The following is a 24,007-nucleotide window of genomic DNA, read 5'->3' as shown; positions in this document are numbered from 1 at the left end:
AGCAGTTAGATGGTTGAAAATGTGCAATTGTTTGTGTCTTCCTTTTTTAAACGGAGCTAATACTGGCTCAATGTTTTGGAATTGATGCCTACAATGTGTTTCATGTCTTTCTGTCTTCAGAGAGAATAACTCATCATTTGATAGCGTAATCCTCTGATTCTCTGGGTCACACCAGCCTGAGGCAGAACAGCAACAGCAATAGCTCAGTGACAAAAGAGACACTGCCCCTGCTTGTATTGAGGGAAACACCCCTCCTAAAATCCTCTCCATGTGGTGCTGCAGTTTCTTAGTCATGATGCAGTTCACTGAGTGCCTGCTAGGTGCTACTGAGGATAAAGTGGCAAAAAAAAACCCCATGTAGCCCTTGTTCTCAAAGCACTTGTATCTGGGTTGCTGAGCCACGTGACCACACAGATGCGTGTTGGTAATCATTTGACTGCAACTTCTTGCAACAGTGGCAGATCTTAAGAAGAAGGTGTACATGGTGTTATCGGAATCTTAAATAGGGAATTCATCTTAGGCAGGGAGATGAGGAGGCGATGCTTGAGCTGAGTGGAGGGCTGGGAAGAATGAAAAGGAAGAGGAGAGGGAAAGCATTCTGGTCAAAAGAACTGAAGGAGGCAAGTACCCGGAGCTAGAATGCAAAGAAAGGTGAGGCTGGCGCCATGCACGGCCTAGTGGGCCTCGCCACAAGTCTTCTGCTTAGCTTAGGAACAATAAAAATCTACCGAAGAGCTTTGTGTAGGGAAGTGGTATGATTAGATGGGAAAGATCATTAATACTGGAAACTGAAAGAGAGGTGTGTAAACCTATTAGAGGGAATTATGAGTATATTGAGAAGAGTTGATGGTGGCTGGGATAGGGTGGTGGTAGAAGTTGATGGAGGGAATTTTACAGATTTTAGGTACATTTAGGGGGTGAAAATGATAGGAGCTTGAAGATGGTTTGTATGGAATTGGGGAGGAGGAAGGTAGGTTGAAAAATGAGAAAGCCTTGAGAGATTCCAAGATTTCCACACCTTGAAAGATGGATGAGAGGGGACAGAAGGAGGGGTCACTGAGCTGGGGAACACTGGAAGGCACTGGGGACGTGAAAAGATCACAAGTTCTGTTTTGGGTGTTTGATCTTGAGGCTGCCATTGAGAAATATGAAAGATGTCAAGGAAAAATTTCAATTCTTGGATCTGGAGCTCAGAGAAGTCTGGAATAGGTGCAACAGAAACCATTATTTTTTTTGGAGGAGGTCCTTAGAAACACCCTGAGATGAGGGGTCATGTACAAGTTACTTATTAAGGCTGTGTTCCCCTGGGAGACTGGTCAGGGAGTGGGGAGTGGAGCAGGGGGAGGGAAGAAGCTGAGCATGGGGTTACCTCAGGGTAAGGTATTATCAAGGGGTGAACCCTGCAGAGGACAGGCTATAGCCTGATCTCTCAGGGGCTCTGGTGAATAAGTCACAGCTTCCCCAACTATTGCAAAGGAACCTCACTGGGAGGGGCTATGCAAACTCATGGGCAATCCCTGAGGGCAATCTTCCTCCACCTCTTCCTCCTCCAATGGCTGTAGGTGCAGCTGAAACCACACCACAGCTGGTGAGGGGTGGGGCACAGAAACCCTAAAAAGAGATCCCAGGGCAGCTGGGTGGAGTGCTGACATCCTCACTATTGGGGTGGACAAGAATTGCCTAGGGAGATGGAATAAGAAGGGAGATACTCAAGAGTGCTTTACTGAGGCCTTCCAAAACATACTGACTGATTAGAATAGAAGCTTAGAAAGGAGGCTGAGGACTATTGTTTCACAACCATCCTGCAAAGACAGCAGCAATATACGGATTATTATCTCCATTATAAAGATGAGGAAAAGACTTGGAACCAACCCAAATGTCCATCAATGACAGATTGGATTAAGAAAATGTGGCCACATATACACCATGGAATACTATGCAGCCATAAAAAAGGATGAGTTCATGTCCTTTGTAGGGACATGGATGCAGCTGGAACCATCATTCTCAGCAAACTATCGCAAGAACAGAAAACCAAACACCACATGTTCTCACTCATAGGTGGGAACTGAACAATGAGATCACTTGGACACAGGAAGGGGAACATCACACACTGGGGCCTGAGGTGGGGAGGGGGGAGGGATAGCATTAGAAGATATACCTAATGTAAATGACGAGTTAATGGATGCAGCACACCAACATGGCACATGTATACATATGTGACAAACCTGCATGTTATACACATGTATCCTAGAACATAAAGTATTAAAAAAAAAATGAGAAAACCAAGGCTTGGGGAGGTTAGAAATTGAACACAGAGCTCCTGACCCTAAGTCCTAGTGCTCCTTTAAACCCAACAAGGGAAGGTTTCCCAGCATTGGAGGGCCCCAGTAGTGAAAAGAACTGGTCCTCTTTTGAAGGTGTTTATAGATGCCAGTGCTCATGGTTTAATACTCACCTTGCCAGATTTCAGAACCTGGGGAGAAAGAGAGGCCGAGGGATGATTTATGGTGATTTTTACAAAGAAGTAAAGCAGAAGCAATTATACTCCATTTAGCAATACTAGACACTCATAGATGAACATGTTTTCAAGCACATGAACCCTCAGATTCTTCTCTGGCATAGAGCCTGAAATGGAGTTGTACAGGATAAGATGGGCTTTGTGCTCAGGCAGGCCCGGATTGAAAGCCTAGCTCATCTACCCACCAGTTGTGTGATATCGGGCAAGATACGTAGCTTCTAAGTTTCCTCATCTGTAACGGGGGCTCATAGTACTTACCTCATGGGGTTACGTGAAGATAAAATGAGATCACACATTCAAGCTGAGAGCTTGGCTACTGTAGGTGCCACTTTTCCCTTTTAACTGGGGACATCAAAAATAAGCAGTTAAATGATTGAAAATGTACAACTGCTTGTGTCTTCCTAACCGATGCCTAGGAATGTGTTACCTGTTTTTGTCTCTTCAGAGAGGTGGGAGGGGAGGCTGGAGCCACTCCCCTGCATCCCAGGAGACAAAGGTGAATGCAATGAGGGCTTGAGGCAAATGTGTGGGAGTCTCAGCCGCCCAGAGCACAGAGCCCAGCCTGCTTGCTGTCTACCAATGCTTTGAATTTATTTTCTGCCTCTGGGGAAGCTGCTGTTGACTGTGTCCATTAAGCAGGCTTGCAGGATGTCTGCTGACCCCAGGTTCCTTCTCCCCTGAGGAAGCCCCACTGCCTCAGAGAGCAGCAGAGGTGCGCTGCTTCCCAGGGCTTCCCCAGTCCAGAGGGAATGTGTTGGGGGGAAGTGGGCTCTGGGCTGGGACATAGGGGCATGCCTCCGGGACACAGAGCACGACCCTCTGTTTGCCGACTCTCTGATTCTCTGGCTGGAGGAGCAATGAGGAAAATCAGAACTAAGAATACGTGCCCCTTGAATTGTCTGGGATTAATTAGGAGACTGATAATGCACAGTGAGTGCCTAGGATGAAAATGAGTTATAGTCTCGTTACTAATACAGCTGGGTGGATGATTAGTATATAAAACAAGGCCACTTCTCAATAAGCCAGAGGTCGTTAGGTGTCCCCATAGGGTGACTTAAGCCAACCTTGTATTTGTGAGGAATTCCCACTGATTTACCAGGGAGTAGGAGCTAGCAAATCAAAGACGTTTTGCCTAGTTTAGTAAATAAAATGCAAGGACCCTGCATGGTGCTTGTGTTTGTTGTTTTTTTTTTCCTCATAGAAAATATTTTCCATGGAATTGAACACCAACATTAAAAGTAAAAAGGGGGTGGGAAGAAGAAACCTAAAACCAATGTAAGTTGGAAGCAAACTAGTATTCATTTCCTGTAGAGGAATTTTATACTTTTTAATGGAGTTACTGTGGCTTTTTATTTCAGTAATAGGTGAAGAGTCAAAGTATGAGGATTTAAGGCTTCCAAGTGTGTGCAGTTATATGAACAGACCCTTAAATTTGCCAGCACGCCCCAGGCACTGCTCCTGCACAACTAATGTCTCCCTCACCAGGGCCAGGGCAGAGGGCCCTTTGACTCTCCTGGAAGTTATGCAGGGATAAGGGGAGTGTGAGGAATGCAGGATTAGGCCCCATAATTGAAGCTGTCATTAGCTGAAGAGGCAGGCGGGCTTGTGAGCCTTTCCGAGTTTGCATTTATTACAAGATGAAGATATGGCTCCTTTGGTGTAAAGGGGGTAGAGGGAATTTCTGCAAGTTGGCAATATCTACCCCCCGCCACCACCTTTTTAAGTTGGTTTGTTCTACAACCTTCATTATGCTCTTCTTAGTAGATCCCAGAAATCATCCTTTACAGGATTTTATCTTTTGAGGAAGGCCAGCTGGAACCTTGTGAAATGATTCCCATTCAGCATGCAGCCACAGACAGCACCAATAGTAAGGATGAAATATTATTTTTGTAAATTACATGTGGATGCAGCAGTGCCACTTAGACACTCCTTACTGGATGATAAGAATAGAGACCATGGGGCTGAGCATCCTCTAAGGCATAAACAAGCCAGGAAAAGGAAAGACCTTAAGGCTGTGGAGAGAAGAGTTTACTGTGATCATTCCTCATATCCATGCAAGAGGCATTCTAAGTACACCTATTCTTTTTCTATTTAATTTTCTTTTTACTGTGGTAAAATATAAATAACAAATTTAGCATTTTTAGGTGTACAATTCAATGGCGTTAAGTACATTCACATCATTGGGCCACCATCACCACCATCCATCTCTAGACCTTTTCCATCTTTCCAACTGAAACTCTCCTCATTCAACAACAACTCCTTCCAGGCTCTGGTCACTGCATCCCTCCAGCCCCTGGTAACCTCTATTCTACGTTCTGTTTCTATGAATTTAACTACTCCAGGTACCTCATATAAGTGAAATCACACTATATTGTTCTCTTTGTGCCTGACTTATTTCACTTCATATAATGTCTTCAGGGTTCATCCATGTTGTAGCACGTACCAGAATTTCATTCTTTTTTAAGGCTGCATAGTATTCTGTTGTAGGTACATACCATCTTTTGTTTATCCACTCAGCCATCTATGAACACTTGTGTTGCTTTCACTTTTTGGTCATTGTGAATAATGCTACTATGAACATGGGTCTATAAATATTTTCTCCAGACTCTGCCTTCAATTGTTTTGGGCATATACCAAGAAGTAGAATTTCCAGATCATACAGTAATTCTATTTCTGATTTTTTGGGGAGGCTCCATACTGTTTTCCATAGCACTTGCACCATTTTACATTTCCACTAACTGTGCAGAAGGGTTCCAGTGTCTCTACATCCTCACCAACACTTGGTATTTTCAGCTGGCTTTTTTGTTGTTAATAGCCATCCTAATGGATGTGAGGTGGTGTCTCATTGTGGTTTTGATTTGCATTTCCCTAATGATTAGTGAATTGGAGCATCTTTTCATGTGCTTGTGTATAAATATTCATTCCAGTCCTCACTTCAGTTCTTTGGGGTGTATATCAGAAGTGGAAGTATGCACCACTCAAACGTTGGAGCAGCCCCCATAAAGACTTGCTGGGCAATACTTTGAGTGGGTTATGACAAACCCTGAGGGCATAAGAAAACTTCAATCAACCAGAATTCTAAGAGGTAGAGAATATTCTGGCTAACAGAGGATTAATTAGATCTTTTCATTTTTGTTTCAATCATGCTTACTAAAACTCTTCGCAAAATATTTTATTCTGTTTCTCAGGTGGGTTCCCCAACCTGTCCTAGGAGAATTTTCATTATCCTAGAGGAATAGTATAGCATGACCACCTGGCAACTAGATGCTTAATGTGCTGTCCTGGAGTTTTAGATGAGAAGCATCAAATATGTTTAGCCATGTTATAGGCCAAAAGGTAACGGTTGCATAGGACTGTGAACCTGGAGTCAGTTAAGTATTTGGGGATGTGGTTTCAGAATAAAAGGTCGGTAGCTCTTCTTTCTGGCAGTGACTGGAGAGCAGGGCCTGTTGTCTATTAAGGCCACTCCTAGTTCATGAAAATAAAACCATGTCAACTTCATATAAAAGAATGTTTATCTTTCTGGTTCTCCTAGGAGGGAATTGGAGGGGCCAGGCTGGGAAAGTGTCTTGTTGATCCAAATGTGGTAGCATACCATTGATGTTTCAATGGAAAAGAAAATTGTATTCAACATTCATCTTTTGTTTCTCCTCATTGCAAATGATGAATAAGGCAGTTCTACATTTATTCATAATGATATCCCTAGCACCACTCTAGTGCCAGGCCATAGCATGTGATCAATAACTATTTATTCAATGATCAGTGATGCCTGCTCCTTTAAAAGACTGCCCTGTTACACCTCATTCCCATGTAATGTCAAGATGGTAGTTCTCTATCCACATTGGGATAGAGAGTTTGGCTGGCCAAGCTGGGTCCCAGGTGTTGCTAGTGTAGACACGCCCACTTTTCACCCCTTATTTGCACCTGTTTGTGACTGTTCCTTTAACTGCCTGGGTAACATTTTCTTTGGGAAAGAGGCAGAAGGAAAAGGGAGATACTGGCTAGCATGCAGGAACAGCTATTTTGAGTCTGGTCTGGCAGACAGGGTTTGAACCCACGCCTAGAGGAATAAGAGCCGGAGCACAGGAGAGCTGCTCTCCTGAGAAGGTGAGATTTTGGCATGGATCCACTGCTTTGGGGCCCAGGTGATCCTGCAGCCATGGAAGCTTCTATCCTCCTCTTCCCTGCAAGGATCCACAGCCTGCTCTGGGCACATCACAGATGGCAGCCTGGGTGGGAAATGGCGCTCTGGGGACGCTCACTGTCCTGGGGCAGCAGGGGCTCCTTTAGGCAGCTCTATGGGAGCCATAGAGGAAGGAAAGGAAGAAGATGTAGGAGAGGAAAGAAATGCGGACACCTGGTGCCCACAGAAGCTCCAACAACAAACTGCAGACTCGTGCAAGCTCCTTTCTGGAGATATATGCAGGGTTCAAAATCATAGCTTGCTGTGTGTGTGTATAATCACCAGCTGCTGAGACCTGGGTTGTATTTATTTGTGCTCTAAATTACTACCTTTGTACCTACAAGCAACCAAGCACAAAATAGATACCCACTTCAATAGCAAATAGACAAGGAAAGGACAAACTCCACACCAGAAAGTCATCTATAATTCTAAACAGATTTATCCACAGCTTGGTACAAAGAATGGCCTTTGTGTCAAATCAAAATCCCGGGTTTGAATAATGATGATAATAACAGCAGATACTTTTTCACAGTGTTCCCTGTGTGAAAGGTACAATTCTGAGTAATTTATATGTTTTAATTAATCCTCCCAACAGTCCTATGAGATAAGGTATCTTACTACAGCCACTGTACAGAAGAGGAAACTGAGGCTCAGAGAAGTTAAGTAAAATCACACAGTCAATATGCGGCAGAGTTGGGATTCAAACCCAAGAAGATGGCTTTATACCATCATGAGATATGATAAAGATATCAGCTTCATTGAGTTATAATTTACATACCATAAAACCCTTTAAAGTGTATAATTCAGCAACTTTTAGTATGTTCAAAGTTGTACAACCATCGCCACTATCTAATTTTAGAAAACTTTTATCACCCCAAAAGAAGCTTGATATCCATTAGCATTACTCCCCATTCCCTCTTCCCCCTCCTCGTGACCACTAATCTACCTTCTGTCTCTACAAGTTTGCCTATTCCATGTTGCACATAAATGGAATCATATAATACATAGTCGTTGTGTCTGGCTTGTTTTTCACTTAGCAAGATGCTTTCAAGGCTCAGCCATGGTGTGGTATGTATCAGAATGTCAATCCTTTTTATGGTCAAATGATATCCCATTGTATAATTATACCACATTTTGCTTATCCATTCATTAGTTGATAGACATTTGGGTTGTCTCCACTTTGTGGCTCTGATGAGTAATGTTCCTATGAACCAACTATGCTGTATTGCCTAACAAAAGTGTATTTAAAAAAATAAAACCAGAATATATTTCACATATGATGACTAATAAGTTAGTTTTCTGGAAGATTCAAGGATTGCCTCTCTAAAGCCAGGCAGGCACTCCTGTGCCTATCTGTATTTAAGGGGCTGATAAAGGTGGCAGAGATGATGCCAGATGATGGATATAAAAGTGCTTTCTAAAACTTGAAAGCAACAGTCCAAATATTGGTCATGAATAACATGAGCTTGTCCAACGACTTGAGAGTTCTAGTTAGAGGATAGTTAGATGATTAAATGAGGTTTTATTGTTAAAAACACTATTTATTTTAAAAGGTTCTACGCTGTGTTAACTGGGAGGCAGGAAAAGGGCCCACTTTGTATCCACAGTGAGTCACAATGGGCTGTTCCATAAATGTCATCGTGCGTCTCAGGGATACTAGTTTCTCTGCTACCATATTCCTCTTTCCTATTTGTTATTCACTTTTGCTATCTTATTGATCATTCCTCATATAAAGAAAAGGAAATTTTAAACTCTCTGATCCAGTTAGGAATGTGTTTAGCTGCATATAACAGAAAACGTAACAGTGACTTAAACAGAATTGTATTTTCTTACATAACAAGACATCTGAAGGCTGCTTTGGCCTCCGTGGTGTCGGGACCAATGTCTCTGCTGATGTTAACCTTTCTCTCATGTTCACAAGAGGCTTGCCTCACCTTGAGCGGTCATGTCTGTGTTCAAGACAGAAAAAGGGCTTGGGTAAGGGTGGTGTCAGGAGAGCTGAAACTCTCTAAGAAGCCTCCAGCTGACTTGTGCTTCTGTCTTGTTGGCCAGGAGATCACCAGGACGGCTGGGAAATACCATATCTAGATTTTCCAGCTGCTATAGCAGACAGAGGTGAAGAAAAGGGGGGTTGGATAGGTGCCAAGTTATTATTATTATTTTTAATGTGTTAGCCACACCCACCTCTCAAGAGAAGCTAGGAAACCTAGGCAGGTGGGAGGAAACGGTAACAGCTCTGCTCTCTGAAGGAAGAGGCTGGCACGGGCCCCTGGCTTTTCCAGGGGTTTTGCTCAGTGAAGTTCTTCATTTGCCATTTCTGCTCTCAGACTTGTGATTTCACTGAAACTACTCATCTCCCCACAGACACTGGTTTGGCTACATAATGGTTGAAGGCATGTCTGGATGTTTTAATGATGTGACCATACTGCATTGTGACATGATGTGGTCCCGAGACACTGTGCCCAGAACAAATCTGGCTGGCTGAGCCATGTCTAAATCTCAGCAAGTTTGTCCAGGGTTGAGGGGCCAGCTTGGAGTGTCCCAAGTGTTCTGCCACAGGCTTTCTGGATCTATTCCTCATTAGGATGAAGATGCTGGAGGACAGGACCCAGCACTCACAATTCTGTCTATTTCCCTTTCCCTGCTACCCTCCCCCACTGTACTGGAACAGTCCTGGGCACGTATGCGGGTCTCAATAAATGCTTGGTGGATAAACTCACATTCCTGGTGACTGGTCAAAGATGTGTCACTTACTATGAAGTGTGCCAAAAAAGTCACTCACTCACTTGTCCAGTAAGCACTTTAGCAATTTAATCTGTGAACCAATTACTTCAATACAGTTTCCAGAAATAGAGTTGTTCATCCTTTGAAGTAGGTTAATTGTCAACTGATATTTTATCTTTGTTGATTCATCTGACAATTAGGGCTTCTCAAGTGTCAGGCACGGTGCTAGGTACAGAGGAGCACAGAGAAAATCATAACACTGCCCACGAGGCCTCAGAGGGGAGTGGGCTAGACAGGCACGTCAGCAATGCACCTGGGTCTCTGAAGGGCTGCACCAAAGCTCTGTGGACCAGCAAGGAAAGAGTGATTCATGGCAGGGAGGAGTTGTGGGGTTGTGAGGTTAGATTGGCTGCTGGAATCTCCTTCCTTAGACATTCTAAGCTGACTGCTGGCCTGGTTCCTCCACGGGGGTCCAGAGGCCTGACTCCGTCTGGCTTCCTCACTAGATGGGCTCACTGATGAGAGCACACTGCTTTCTGGAGCTTGTCCATGTATGCTCCAAGTTGGCTTTTTCAAGCAGCAGGATAAAGAAGAACATGAAGGAGAGTCAGAATGAGGTTCAGGAAGCCCAAGGCCCAGATCCCCTCTCCGAGGAAAGCTGGTGGCTCTAGCCTTCTTCAGTCCCCAGAGACTTTGGAGGGGATGGGGTGAGGTGTTGCAGGATGTCTGGGAAGGACTGTCTACAAGATGCTCACTGGTTAAGACACTCTGAGGGTGGAACATTACAACACAACTTTCTTCACAAAAATATCAATTTAGGAAATCTTACATTCTCATCTTACATTTAGGCATCTTACATTTTCATTCAATGAAATGGCTTTATGGAGTCCTATGTGGAGAGTGGAGGGGAGGCATATTCTTGGGACTTAGATGACCCATTATGTGAATACTGGAACAGCCCTGAGAAAAATGCCACTGCGCTGTAGCCTCTAAAGGGTTAATATCAGGGTATATTTGAAACTTGGCAGCCAAAGGCAGCTATGTGACCTTTTATTGTGAAATCAGATTGGAAGCTATAGCACAAAGCTGGGGGTGGAGAGTGGAGCCATTGGCCCTGAAGACTGCAGGAGCGGGACCCTCACACCCTGTGGTTAGTGACTGAGTTTGAAAAGCAAGCCAGAATGAAGCCTGTATCTCCAAGGGGCATTTCCAAACCAGTAATTGAAGAGTTTTTACAAATTAAATTTGTACCTCTTGCTATCCTTTAATTTTTAGTATGCACTAACACGACAGATTTGCTAAATCTGGAAGTTGGTAAGCAAGCATGTAATCATTGGTAACTCCTTATCCAAGAATCTCACTGAATATTTCGTATGCTGCCTCATTAATGCCTGTCCCTGCCCATTGATCTCTGGCAACTCTAGGGCATTGCTTACTCCTATTTTACAGATGTAGAAGATGAGGGAGAGAAAATTAAGTGCTTTCATGGAGAATTAATCATGCAACAGAACCAAGAGCTCTAAGTGTTCTGGCTTCCAGTTCTTGGCCTTGACAGTGAAACTGAGCTCCTTTTTTCTTTTTTTCTTTTTTCTCCTAGGAACAGCTAGAACTTTCACTTTATGGGGCTAACAAGGAAAATCACCATTTGCTGAAAAGGTAGTGAAATGCCTACTTCTTAGCCCTCTGGAGCCAAGGCAAGTTCCTTGAAAGTGCTTAAAGGCGGTTGATGTAATCCAGATCCAACTCTTTTGTCTCAATTGCAGTGGTGGCTCAGCCACAACTAACCAAAAAAAAGTGGGGAGCAAAATCTAAACCTATGACTGAACTGAATTCCCTGTTTCTTTGATTGAATTTACTGGCCAATTAATTACAAGAGTTGAACTGGGGGTGAAACTTCCGTGGAAGAATTTCATGCCTTTCATGTGTTTGGCTTAAAAATCTATACAATGCATAGGGCTGGGTGGGGGGTAAAGTGAGTCAAAGAGAATGCTTTCCAAGCCATATGCTTGTCCTCCAACGTGACCCCTAGCTACCTCCAAGCTCTCAGACAGTGGAAGGCCATAGAGAGTGAAGAGGTGAATTCTGAGAGTGGTAGATAAAGCGGGGAGACTGCCTGATTCCTGTTTAACTTCAGACCCAAAATGTATGGCATAAGCAAGAAACTAGAAATTGGCCTAGGAGGCAATGGTAATCATTTTTGGTCAATTAAGCCTAGAAATAAGCAGAGATTTTAAAAAACAAAAATTAGACTCAGAAGTAAGCTGTAAGAGGCTACGGCTCTAAACCAAGGGGTTTGTTCTTTGTTTATTGAATGCTATTAGGTTGGTGCAAAAGTAATTGCGCTTTTTGCCATTAAAAGTAATGCCAAAAACTGTTATTGCTTTTGCATCAACCTAATAATTAATAAAAGATAATATTTTTCAACTAATATTTTGTACCAGACTTGGGGCTAAGCCTTCACACACATTATTTCACTTAATCTTCACAAGAAGCCCAGGAGAGAACTACTCTGATTATAATTTATCTTTTATGGAAGAGGAAGTGAGGCTCAGAGAGATTCAGTCACTTCCCTAGGGTCTCAGAGATTGTAAGGGATGTAGGCAGAAGTTGAACCCTGGTCTGCCTGACTCCGGGGACCACCTTTTTTTTTTTTTTTTTTTTTTTTTTTTTTTTGAGACAGAGTCTTGCTCTGTCGCCCAGGCTGGAGGGCAGTCGCCGGATATAAGCTCACTGCAAGCTCCGCCTCCCGGGTTTACGCCATTCTCCTGCCTCAGCCTCCGGAGTAGCTGGGACTACAGGCGCCCGCCACCTCGCCCGGCTAGGTTTTTTGTATTTTAGTAGAGACGGGGTTTCACCGTGTTCGCCAGGATGGTCTCGATCTCCTGACCTCGTGATCCGCCCGTCTCGGCCTCCCAAAGTGCTGGGATTACAGGCTTGAGCCACCGCGCCCGGCCCAGGGACCACATTCTTAACTATTTCTTCCCTGTTTCAAAATTTATTAAATATCCACCATGAACAAGGTGCTTCTAATGTGTTGTACAACTACATGAGCCCCTCAAGGTTGCCTTAAATGTGACCGTCTTGTTTTTTGTCTTGGGCTACATCATGAAAAGTCAAACATTACACTCGCTGAGGTGTAAGAGACAAGGACCCTGAATTAAGACATTTTTGCTGAGAATGAAGTGGAAGATTCCTGGAGATCCTAAGGAAAAGAGAGTCTCAATATGATAAATCATATGAGTACCTTAGGCTCGAAGACGAGGAGTTGGGAATGAGGAAGAAAATGGCCTCAGGCAAAGACAATAAAACTTGATTGTAGTTTGACATGGTGGCAACTTTCCTTAAAAGAAGGAGGAGCTGGGAGAGACACGGTGGTGAATAGAGGGAAGAGAGTATGTTCAAGTTTCGCGCGCGCGCGCGCGCGCGTGTGTGTGTGTGAGACATTCCCTGAGTCTGCTACAGTTAAAAGTGATGGAATAGAGGAGGTCATCTGGAAACAAAGTGCAGAGGTAGTACAGAGCCCCAGGGAATAAAGCGTGGCCATGGAGGAGGTGAGATTAATCAGCTTCGCCTAAGGCAGCCACCGTTAAATAAAGGATGCAGGGGGAGGAGGGGAGGCATTCTGGAAAGTCTAGGGTCAACAGTGGTTGCAGTGACAGCTATTCGGGGGCAAGGGAACAAAGATGGGAAGACAGTGGGAGGAGCCCAGTTTGCAAGAATGAGGAAACAAACACCAACCAGGAAATCAACGGAGGGACACAGGCAGGAGAAGGGCTGTATTCCTCCCTAGGGGGTGTTTGGGGGGCAGAAGTTGCAGGTGGGAGGGTGGCAGTTAAGGCCTGTATGACCACAGGAGGCAGAGGAAAGCTTGGGGCAGTCATAAAGAGGGTACTTAGATGTCTCTCTAAAAACTGAAGTTCACTGTGGCTATAAACTGTGAACAAATGTGCCCCAGGCATGTACAGCTTTGGTCCATCTGGCCAGCTCAGTGCTTACCACACAGAGACCTGATCTGGTCATTAGAGTGGCTGCAAACACCAGCCTAAATCTACCACAACCTGTTTCTGGGAGTTTGCTTTCTGATGGAGGAGGCATCTGATAGACATGGGTGAATGAGTGTAAAAAAATTAAATGCTACAAGAAATGGCTCACTCTGTAAAGAAGTCATTTTTTTTTTCCAAGTTGAAGGCCCAGTGAGCTTCACTTTGCACCCGAGTGGCATAAAGAGGGAGGATGTGGGTTTTGGGTCAGAAAGGCTGGGGATTGTGACCTGGTCCTGTCACTTTTGAATTGAGCCTGGGCTGTGATGTCCTCACAGTTTTCATCAATGTGCAGAGTTAGCATCCAGACAGTGGCTGACAGCAGAGGGGGCCTTACCTTTGCTGTGGGAGTGGCAGGGAGGTGTGAGGGCAGAAGAATCTGGTAGGACTCAGAGAGCCAATTTCCCAGAGCCAGATTTTACAATGGTGTTAAGTAATAAAAAAAATATAATTTTATAGTCACCCTTCTTTTCCGTATAGCCAGGGAGGACAAATCATATCTTGTTTCAAAATAACAGATGCCAAATTTTAGGAGTCTGAGAGCTGGGGATTATGTGATAATAATATGAGGGTCGATCTGTTTTTTTAAAAATAAGTTTATCATGGCATATTTATTATTACAGTTATTCATCTCTCTTTATCTAATCTATCCTATCTGTCTATCTAGCCATCCATCCATTAATCCTGGCTGGAGATACTTGGCAAACTGAGAGACCCTTATCCCTACCTTCTAAATATGCAAGTGTGAGCTTATGAAGTACAAAAAAAGTCGATTTTATATCTGCTTTTAGTGCCACATTCAGACTGTAAAAGCTGCTGTTAAAAAACCTTTAGGTAAATATTTGAAATATTCTAAAACTGACATTCTGAATGATATTCTGATGCCACTTCAATAATGTTTTATAAAATTCAGAGGAAAAATAGAATTAAGTAAATTTGAACTTTCCCTTTTCCGAGACACTTAAAGGCCGTACTATTTGCATATTCTAATGTGGGATCACTGTGGCTGGAGGTACAAAGCTTCAAAAGAAACTGTCCCTAGCAGGCCAAAAGAGCATGAGCCCTTATGGCCTCCGGCCTTTCATGTGTATAAGACAAAAATCAAAGTCTTTCCTTTTCAAAGTGGCTTCTGTATAACCACTCACCACAGTCCATGCTTTCCAGAGCTGTCTTTGGAAGCACAATTAGAAGGTTTAAAAACCAGAAACACAAGCTCCATCCTATTTACACATTTAAAGTAAAGGTCATTCTCAGAAACTGGGCTTCCCAGCTTTCTCCCCCTGAAATCCCTTAAGATATGTAATACCAACATAAAGGGAATCACAAATCCAGTTTTCAGAAAATGGCATTAAATATAGATTTAAACTTTGACCTTTAGTCCCAAGTGAGAGGACAAAAAATTCTCTTTACAGTGAAGGGCATGTTGCTACTAAGCTTCAATGAGTAGGAGAGAACCTGCCTGGTAGTAGCCAGGATTAAGAAGCGCCAATCGATTTACCTCCAATGCAGGTGTGCTGCAAATCCGCTGGGCCCAGATGCAGCGCGTGATTGGGCCAGGCTCATCTATATTCTAGAGTTTGTAGAAGTAGCTTCTGGGAAACGGGGGTCTTCTTGGCTTGGGGAATTGATGTTTCCACGGCAATATTTGAAATGCATTCGGAGCGTGCAGGAATCAGAGATGGAATACACAGGGTCTCCCACTCCACATTAGGGTCATGAGTAATAGTGGGAAATCCATGGGTAGCAGAGTGACGGATTGGGCAAACAGGGAAATCATGGAGACCCAGAGCATTCATATTTTTACATTCCTTATTACCCTGATTGCTCTGCAGGTGCTGACCAGGGCCCCAGGCTGCTGACCCACTCTGCAGCTCATCTCCCTGCTACATCATTGACTAGTTGATATGGGGGCCCAGGTGATGGCAGAGCGGGGGTGGGTGGATGAAGGGCAGTGGGTAATGGAACTTATTGGAGAAAGGGACTATTGGTTATGTGCACACCCAGAAACAGAAGAAGAAATGTTCCCTGACTATGGGCTTTGCTAGAACAATTAGAGAGGTAATAAAATATACAGGAAAGAGCACTGGACTGGGAGTCCATTTGTTTTGCTTCTAACTAGCAGGGTGAATTCAAGATGGCTAAGAAGCACATTTTTTCATTTCACTAGAGACAGTGACCTTTCGCACAAACCTGATCTTGCTGATCTTATATCCATGGTTGCCTGCTCTGTGCCTGGCTGATACAGGGTACTTAGCAATGTTTGTTGATTGGATAAATGAGGGAAAGAAGAAAAGTATTTGTTGCATGTGGCCCCGGCACTCATCCATTCTCTTTAAAGATAAAGAAATGAAAGCATGAAGAGGTGAAATAATTTGATCGAGACCCCACTCCTTGTCAGTTGCAGGAAGAGAAAAAAAACAAGGTATGCTGCAAATAATAACAATGATGAGGATGAGGGTTAAAATAATCAAGCACTTACTATTTGCCAAGAGTTGTGTTGTTTGTGTTAGTGATTTCCTGTTCTGTATCCAGGGCTTGGAAGCCTGAACACTGTATCTCCCAGACGTCCTTGCCAGGTTCGGTTCCATTCTGTCAATAGGAAGCACTCACAGAATACTGGGAAATGGGAGCAAAAAGTCATTATTTTGATATTTTTAACTAATCCAGTGTCTTGTGCTGGTGGCTGCAGCAGCAGCAGCAGCAGCAAACAACAGCAGGTGACCATGGGGCCCCTAACATAGCTGGTGAGTGACAATGCCCTGGGGTTTGTTCAGCTCCTGGGCCCCTGCAGTGACCACAAAGGCCCAGGTCCTTGCTTTCTCATCATGGCAGCCAAGGTAACAACAGTAGAGGAAGCAGAGGCACCATAGCACCCCCATGGGGCAGAGCTTGTGAGCTATGGGCAACCCACCTGCCTATGGGCTTCTGTCCCAGAGGGCAGGGTTTTCCTGTAGGTACCTATCTCTGAACAATACTGCCTTCCTGGTTTTGCTCCAGCAGCCCTTCCAAAACATTCATACCCAAGCACTGGTATTAAACTTCCTTTGTTGAAATACTCAGGGTGGTTTCTGTTTCCTGACAGGACACTGACTGATACTACTTTTCGTGGCTTATCTCACTGCATTCTCATAGAAGCCTGGGAGAGATGAGCTATTAAAACTATACTTCCTATTCACAGATGAGGTAACTGAGGCTAAGAGATGCTAAGTGGCTTGCCCCAGGTCACAAAGCTATGTGGTGGCAGAGTGGGGACATAAATCAGGCCCGTCTGATGGCTAAATCCATGCATTTAACTCTGCCCCTCAAGAACGCCTCTGCTCCCTGCCCCTAGGTGAGTTTATCAGGGCCTTTTGGGTATTCAGGGACGGTAGCTTCCTGCCTGTGCTGTGTGAGACTGGCTGGCGTGGGACCTCTTCAGAATGCCCTTTCTCCAGAGCCCTTGTTTTCTGCCTCTGACCCTGAGCCTCATGATGCAGTCATTTCCTTCATAAAAAATGTTATAGGGACTAGTCCCTCTTTTAACAGCAAAAATAGCACAGGGCATGGCACTTGTTGGCAGGAGAAGCCAGGAGGTTACTTCAAGTGAGGGTTGCAGGGAGGAGGAGGGAGGAGGATGAACAGGCTTAGGGTTATTACACAGCTGACAGGGGCCCCTGTTCTGTCAGGGCAACACTGAGGGCCCTGGGCCCTGGCTGGGATGGGGTGAGCCGAGGGCCAGGATGGAAGGAGCTGGTTCATAGATACAGTTTAGAATGGTGCCGGGCTGTGAGTACTCAGTGTGGTTAAAGAAAGAAAGGGCCATGAGGCATTTGGTGCTGCAGGAGACACCAGGCTCAGGGGACGCCTGGACCAAAAGGGCTGAGGCAGTACATATCTGCACTGGGAGGGAAGAGCTGGGAAGCCAGCACAGACACACTGTGGCGGGTTCCAGGGAGGAGAAACAGACAGTGCAGGCTCTGGGCTTTGAACAGCCTCTGGAGGAAGGGGTAAGATAAGAAGTGGCTGTACGGGAGGGAGCACACACCTAAAGCAGGAGAAAGCACAATTGGAGGTATCTTCAAACTAAATTCTAAACTCCCAGGATAAATCCTACAAAATTTCCTGTCTCCCTTCTAAATGTCTGAGAGCCACTCTGAGAGCCTACAGGTGCCATTCAGCATTGAAGCTTCCTCCACAGGAGACAAATCCAAGGAATAATTTGGCATTCTCTGTATTAGTCCATTTTCACGCTGCTGATAAAGATATACCCAAGACTGCACAATTTACAAAAGAAAGAAGTTTAATGGACTTACAGTTCCACATGGCTGGGGAGGCCTCACAACCATGGCAGAAGGCAGAAGGGATCAAGTCACATCTTACATGGATGGCAGCAGGCAAAAAGAGAGCTTGTGCATGGAGACTCCTGTTTTTAAAACCATCAGATCTCGTGAGACTTATTCACTATCATAACAACAACATGGGAAAGATACGCCCCCAAGATTCAATTACTTCCCACCAGGTTCCTCCCATGACATGGGAGAATTGTGGGAGTTACAATTCAAGATGAGATTTGGGTGGGGACTCAGCCAAACCATATCGTTCTCCTTATTCTTTCCAGCCTTTCTCCATCTCTCCATAAGCTCCGTCCACCTCGCCCCGTGCCCCGACCCAGACCTCAGGACTCCATCTGTACTGTGACTCAGTAAGGAAGCTCCTTTACATCAGAACCTTGCTGAAGGAACCTCCCTCATACCCAAGTCCATGTCTCCTGTTCCTCTAGGTTCCTGCCATTGGACCGGATAGCTATTTTGATAAATGCTCTTGAATTTAGGATATCAATGGCTTATTATAACTTAAAATGTTCCCCTTCCAAAAAGCATTTGTATTTTAATACAAACCTTCAGCACTTCATTCAAAGGAGTAATGTGGAATTTCAAATGTCATTGACATGAAATTTATATCAGTTAAGAATGCCTTTGGCTGTAACAGAAAGCCATACTACAGTGGCTTAAAGAAGTAAAGGTGTTTATGATAGACACACATTCATACTCACACCCACATCTACGCAAATTGTTGATTCGTCGGTCCAGGGCTTATGTGGCAGCTCTATCGCATCACTACAGGCCAAACTTCCCTTTCTCTTCCTGCTTCATCCCCATAGTTGCAAGAAGATCACATGAAGTATTGCAACCACGATGGGGCAGAGGATGAAAAAGGTGGAAGACACAGAGACTACCTCCTCAGGAACTTCTGCCGACATCTCATTGGCTAGAACTGAGTCACATAGCCAACCCCCAGCTGCAAGGGAGCCTGTGGAAGAGAGTTTTAATTTTATTTATTTAAAATAATTTGGCATGGTGACACGCAAAATCAAAAAGGAGGTTCTACTAGTAAGTGGAAAGGAGAATGGATGGGGGATTGGCAATAACAGTGTCTGCCATAAACAGCAGCATGCTAAGGCTGAAGGGACCTCAGAGAACATGTTGTCCCACCCTATTCCTCTATGGAAAAGGTGCAGAGGGAAGTGCTGAGAAGGGAAGGGAAGGACCTGTGTGAAACCACACCAGTCTCTGCCTCTCAGCCCACTGCCCACTCCATCACCCCACGTCTCATCTCCTAGAGCCAAGGGGTGTGCTTTAAATCAAGGAAGAAGAGGTCCCCCTTTCTCCGGTGGCCACCCACACTACCCATTGCAGAAAGCCCCCCTGCTGTCCTCTGGTACAGTTAGAATGGCTTTGGTTTTTTACATTTTTTCTTTGCCATTTTAACCATTTCTAAGTTTAGAATTCAGTGGCATTGACTACGTCTACAATGTACTTCTTGTGCAATCATTGCCACTATTCTGTATTTTGCTTTTCATTGCTAATGTAATGTTGGGTTTTCCAGATGCAGGGTTCAGAGATGGAGATTGGAAATAAAGGCAGTGAAATGTTTAATTCATTCAAAAACACAAAGAGCTTTTACTATTAGATGTGTCTAACAGTTTAGAAAGACATGTAGTTTCTTCCTGAGAACATGTGGTTTCTGATCTGGATTATTTATCCCCCTCCAATAAATGTTATGTGTAACTCTCTTGCACAGAAATCTGGTATCAGGGCCAAGCTGCCCCATCTTTTATTCAAGGGCATCAGTATCAATCCCCTTGTGTTTGTACTCAGCTTCTACAAATAAATTATTTTCTTTGAATGTTCTGGGGGCCATTTTGTGATTTGGGGCAGATGAACACACCTCTGGATTCCTAATCCCTATGAATTGGGCCATGACCAGAAAATGATGAGAAATTTGGGGGAGGTAAAGACAGTTTCCAGCCCACAAACAACCTTCCACTCTTGGAAAAATTCCTCTGAGTCTCACGGGTGGAAAATGGAGTCCTGTAACTTCAGTAGACGGTAAGACTCTGGAGAGAGACAACTGGTGCAATTTCCATCTCTTGAAACATTTAAAATGTATCTGATCAAAGGAGGAGAAAATTAACCACAGTGTAGGAAACTGGCAGGGGGACGGACAAGATGACCTAATTTGCCTTTCCCATTACTAATTTCAGTAGGAGTCGTCTCTGGGAATTCCACGCTGAAATTCCAAGGCAAGAGCTCCACAATGGGAATTTGTGGCTTCGGAAAATGACACTCTGGACTCCTGATTTTCGAAGCCTCTGCTGTTGCGTCCTTCGTGGTTTAGCGTCAAACTAAATTCTTCTCAGATAGACACACGAGGCCTCATTCTTATCTACATAATAACTTTGGAGAAATTTTCCCTTTGGGTTTCAAAGGATGTGATTTAGGCCTACGAAAGTTGGGGCTATGCAATGAACTTATTACTTGCTGAAATAAAAATCAACACAAACACGTCTTTGCCTTAACAACAACAACAAAAAGAACCCACCCCACTTAGTTGTTTTACCAATATCTGGATTCAATTAATTTTTAACATGGAAGTAAAGTCCCTTTTATTTTTTTTCGCCTTTCAAGCCAGACATTTATTTTTAACAAGGGATGAAATCATCTGAGAACAAAACGGGACATCTGTTACTTTATATCTGTTTATTTTAAGTACTTAAATCTGAGTTTGATTTCACACAATTTTGACATTGTTGCTTCATTAATAATCCTTACGTAATTGCGACCTCAGAGTGAGCACTGCGATTGCAGCATTCACTTCTCATTAGCGCAGAGTCTCATAGGAAAGCCAGAGTCACCCTGGGACGGGAGAGGCTTCCACGTTCAAAGCTGGTCCAGACGCTGACCCCAGCAATAGCAGGAAATCACCTCAAAAGGCTCAAGGAGAAGGCCTCTGATGGAGCCCCAACATGAAAAAATGATGGCATGTAGTCTGCCGTTCATGTTTGCGTGGTCCGATTTTGCAGAAGTTGTTGGATGGGCAACCTAGTGGCAGCAGTTGTTGCAAGAAAAAAGATTGCATATGAAACACATAGAACTAACACCTACATATGTGTACACAACAGTGTGTTGGACCATAGGTACCACTTCATCTACTAAGTCAACTAACCTGCCTTCCAAAAGCCCTGGGATGCAGAGTGGTAAGCAGGTAGGAAGTATGAGAGAGTTGCAGAGCTTCACAGAGAGGGGCTTTCGGGCCACAGTGTGGCTGGCAGATGGGTGTGGCCTGGAACCTGGGGCTGAGAATGGAGAAGTGGGGCTCAGAGATGGGAATTTGAAATAAAGGCAGTAGAATTTTTAATTCATTCAATTCATTTGCAGAACAGGTACTTCATGAGTCCTATGCCAAGCACTGGATATACGTGGTAAACAGCTGATACTTCCGTTTATGAAAGTTAAGAGATTAGGGAGCTATGAGAATGACAGAGGGGTCTATTTGAGATTTAGGTGTCATAGAAGGACACTCAGAGATAAAATTTAAGCTGACACCAGAAGGATGGGAATGAGCTAGAAACAGGAAGAGGAAGGGAGAGAGAATTCAAGCCAGAGGAAACAGCCTAATGGAAAGCCTGGAAGGGGAAAGAGATTGGCACGTTGGAGAGACAGAAAGGGGGCCAGTGTGGCTGGAGCACAGTGAAAGGCAGAGAAGGAGAGGAGGAGGAAGACGGTAGAGATGAAGATGGGAGTCATGCCTGGTTTTACAGGCCAAGGTGAGGCATTTGGATTTAACTGTATACACAAGGGAACTTGTAGTTGTTAGTAGGCAAGTGAAATTATTGGGTTTATGCCTTCATGCTGGCCATAGAGGGGGTGAATTACAAGGAGCAAGAGTCAATGCAGGGAGGTGAACTTTGTAGGCTGCTGCTGTGGTCTAGATATGGGTCACAGTGGAGATGGTGGGAAGGGGGCAGGCAGTCTTTAGGGTAAGATCAGCGGGGAATGCTGATGGACTGGATGTGGCAGTGAGGAGGAGTCACGTCGCCAGCCAGAAACCTCTGTGGCTGGTGGCACCTTCTGCCTGAGTATTGCTCATGCCCACTGGGGTTGTTCTGACCACTCGGCCCAGCAGGCTGTGCACTACTCATTTTGCACTACTGGCCAGGATCCTACACCTGCCAAGCAGGAGCCAGGTACAGAGTGGCGAGGGGTGTGTGGGTAAGCAAGCATGGGGTCCAGCCACTGTTCACAGCTAGGCACACTGGCTGTTGTGGCAGGGCAGGCAACTCCATGTGCTGGCTCTGTGCAAGGTTGCAGCTGGACCAGATATACTATATGTGGTTTCCTCTAAGGGCACACATTTCTGGATGAGGGGAATGCAGTGCTGCCTGGAAGCATGGAGATGCCAGGAACCACAGAAACCTAAAAAGGTGTCACAGCCCTGGCTTGGGGAGCCCCTAGGTCTGGGCTCTCAAAGGGCTCGAACTCTTCTCTCCTTGTTGTCTGCAACATGGTGAGCAGGGTGCAGGGGGCGGGGGTGTGTTTCAGCCCTGTTTGTGTTACAGCTCTCTTAGTTCCACCATTTGGTGGGTACTGAGTCCTATTCTGTGTCCAGGAAGAATGAGGGATGTGGACAACTGGAGGGTTTGCAAGGAAGAGAAGAGCTTTACTGAGCAGCAGAACCGTCCTCAGGAGACCCAAAGTGGGTAGCTCCTTCCTGCAGGCAAGTTGTCCCCGTGAGTGTCCAGCTCTTAGAGGCGAGGAGACTTGCAGTGGGTAGCTCCTTCCCACAGGCAGGTTACCCCAATGTCTGTGCAGCCCTCAGTAGAGAGGAGACCTGGGGTGGGTAGCTCCTATCCTCAGGCAGGTCACCCCATCATCTGCAACCCTCAATGGAGTGGAGACCTGGAGTGGGTTCCTATTCATAGGCAGCTCATTCTGTCCTCTGCCTGAGTCTGGCTGAGTCTGGGGTTTTTATGAGCTTCCGAGGGGAGAATGTGTGTGCTGACTGATCCATGGGTGGCCATAGGTGGGCCCAGAAAAAGCACCATAAATTCTCACTCTGGTCCACAGAACTGGCAGCCTGGCCCTCAGGCTTCAGGCTGTCCCTGGCTTGAAGGTGGGACTTCAGCAGGGGCCTACCCCTTTCCACCCAAGAGCCTGTCTACCTCCTGCTGCCATCCATATGTCATCTATGGTGTCCATGGTCCCCAGGCTGTTCAATGCAAGAGGTGCCTGCAGGCCCACAGCAAGCTGTCCTCAGCCTCCTCTTGGCCTCTCTCCCATGCTCTTTGGTGCCCAAAGTTCAGAGGGGGCCAAGGCGGCAGAGGGCTGGCATGTTAGCTCTGCCCCAAGCACGTGCACACCAGGCCAGGTCGTGATAGTGCCTGGGCTGAGCCACAACTTTGCTCTGAAATCAGAGCTGGTGCTGTGAGTGGGGAAAGGCCAGGCAGCAGGAGCAGACACTTTGAGCCTGCAGGGACAGAGGGTTTTCCCTGGTCCCCAAGAGCACAGGGATGCCCAGGTCTGCAGCCATGGCTGGGTGGCTGCAGCTACACCTGGGAAGGTGGGGCTTCCACCCCTCCAACTTGAGAGGGGGTAGAACTCCCGCCAGCTCCATAGAGTGCACTGCCCCAGCCACGAGTGCCCCACTGCAGTTGGTGTCATGTCAGCAGCCACTCCACACAGGCTGCCACTGCCATCAGAAAGATGAGGGACCAGGACTATTGCACAGGCTTCTGAGTCAAACATCTCAGTGAACAGTGGTCCTATTTGTCAAGATGGGAAAGGTGGGATGGGGTAGGCAGGGAACTAGGTTGTTGGGATAGGTTTGGGGATGAGAAACAAAATATTCTGTTTAGGACATGTTGGCACTGAGATGTCAAATTGGCAGGCAAATATTTGAGTCCAGAGTTCTTAAACAGGTCTGGTTTGCAGATATAAAATTGGAGTTGTTGACAAGTAGATGGTTTTTAAAACCATGGCAATGAATGATGTTACCTGGATTTTGAATACAAGTGAATAAGTATTGTGCTGGCTAGAGGTCCTCCAGGGAAGGAAGAAAGGTGTCATATTTACTTCCCAATATGTTTTAGAATGTTTTAAAGTAAATTATGGACATGATATTTCACTCCTAATTTCTTTAGTGCACATATTCACAAAATAAGGACATCTTCCTACTTAAGCAGAATCCTGGAAATGACATCTAGGTTCATCAGCTCAGTGCCAA

General features: G+C 45.1%; 1 long non-coding RNA gene across 1 annotated transcript in view; it reads left to right on the top strand.

Moving 5' to 3' along the window:
- The first annotated feature begins 3,731 nt into the window (after window positions 1–3,731).
- The window catches only part of LINC03041 (long intergenic non-protein coding RNA 3041), a 53,418-nt gene continuing 33,142 nt past the window's right edge, over window positions 3,732–24,007 (top strand). The window contains exon 1 of the long non-coding RNA XR_014485118.1: window positions 3,732–3,793. This is a non-coding gene — a long non-coding RNA (long intergenic non-protein coding RNA 3041). The remainder of the gene's footprint in view (window positions 3,794–24,007) is intronic.

The sequence above is a fragment of the Rhinopithecus bieti genome, unplaced genomic scaffold (assembly GCF_001698545.2).
Source record: "Rhinopithecus bieti isolate Rb0 unplaced genomic scaffold, ASM169854v2 scaffold_71, whole genome shotgun sequence".
NCBI lineage: Eukaryota > Metazoa > Chordata > Mammalia > Primates > Cercopithecidae > Rhinopithecus > Rhinopithecus bieti.
The sequence above is the reverse complement of the archived record's forward strand: the minus strand, read 5'-3'. Positions and strand labels throughout refer to the sequence as shown.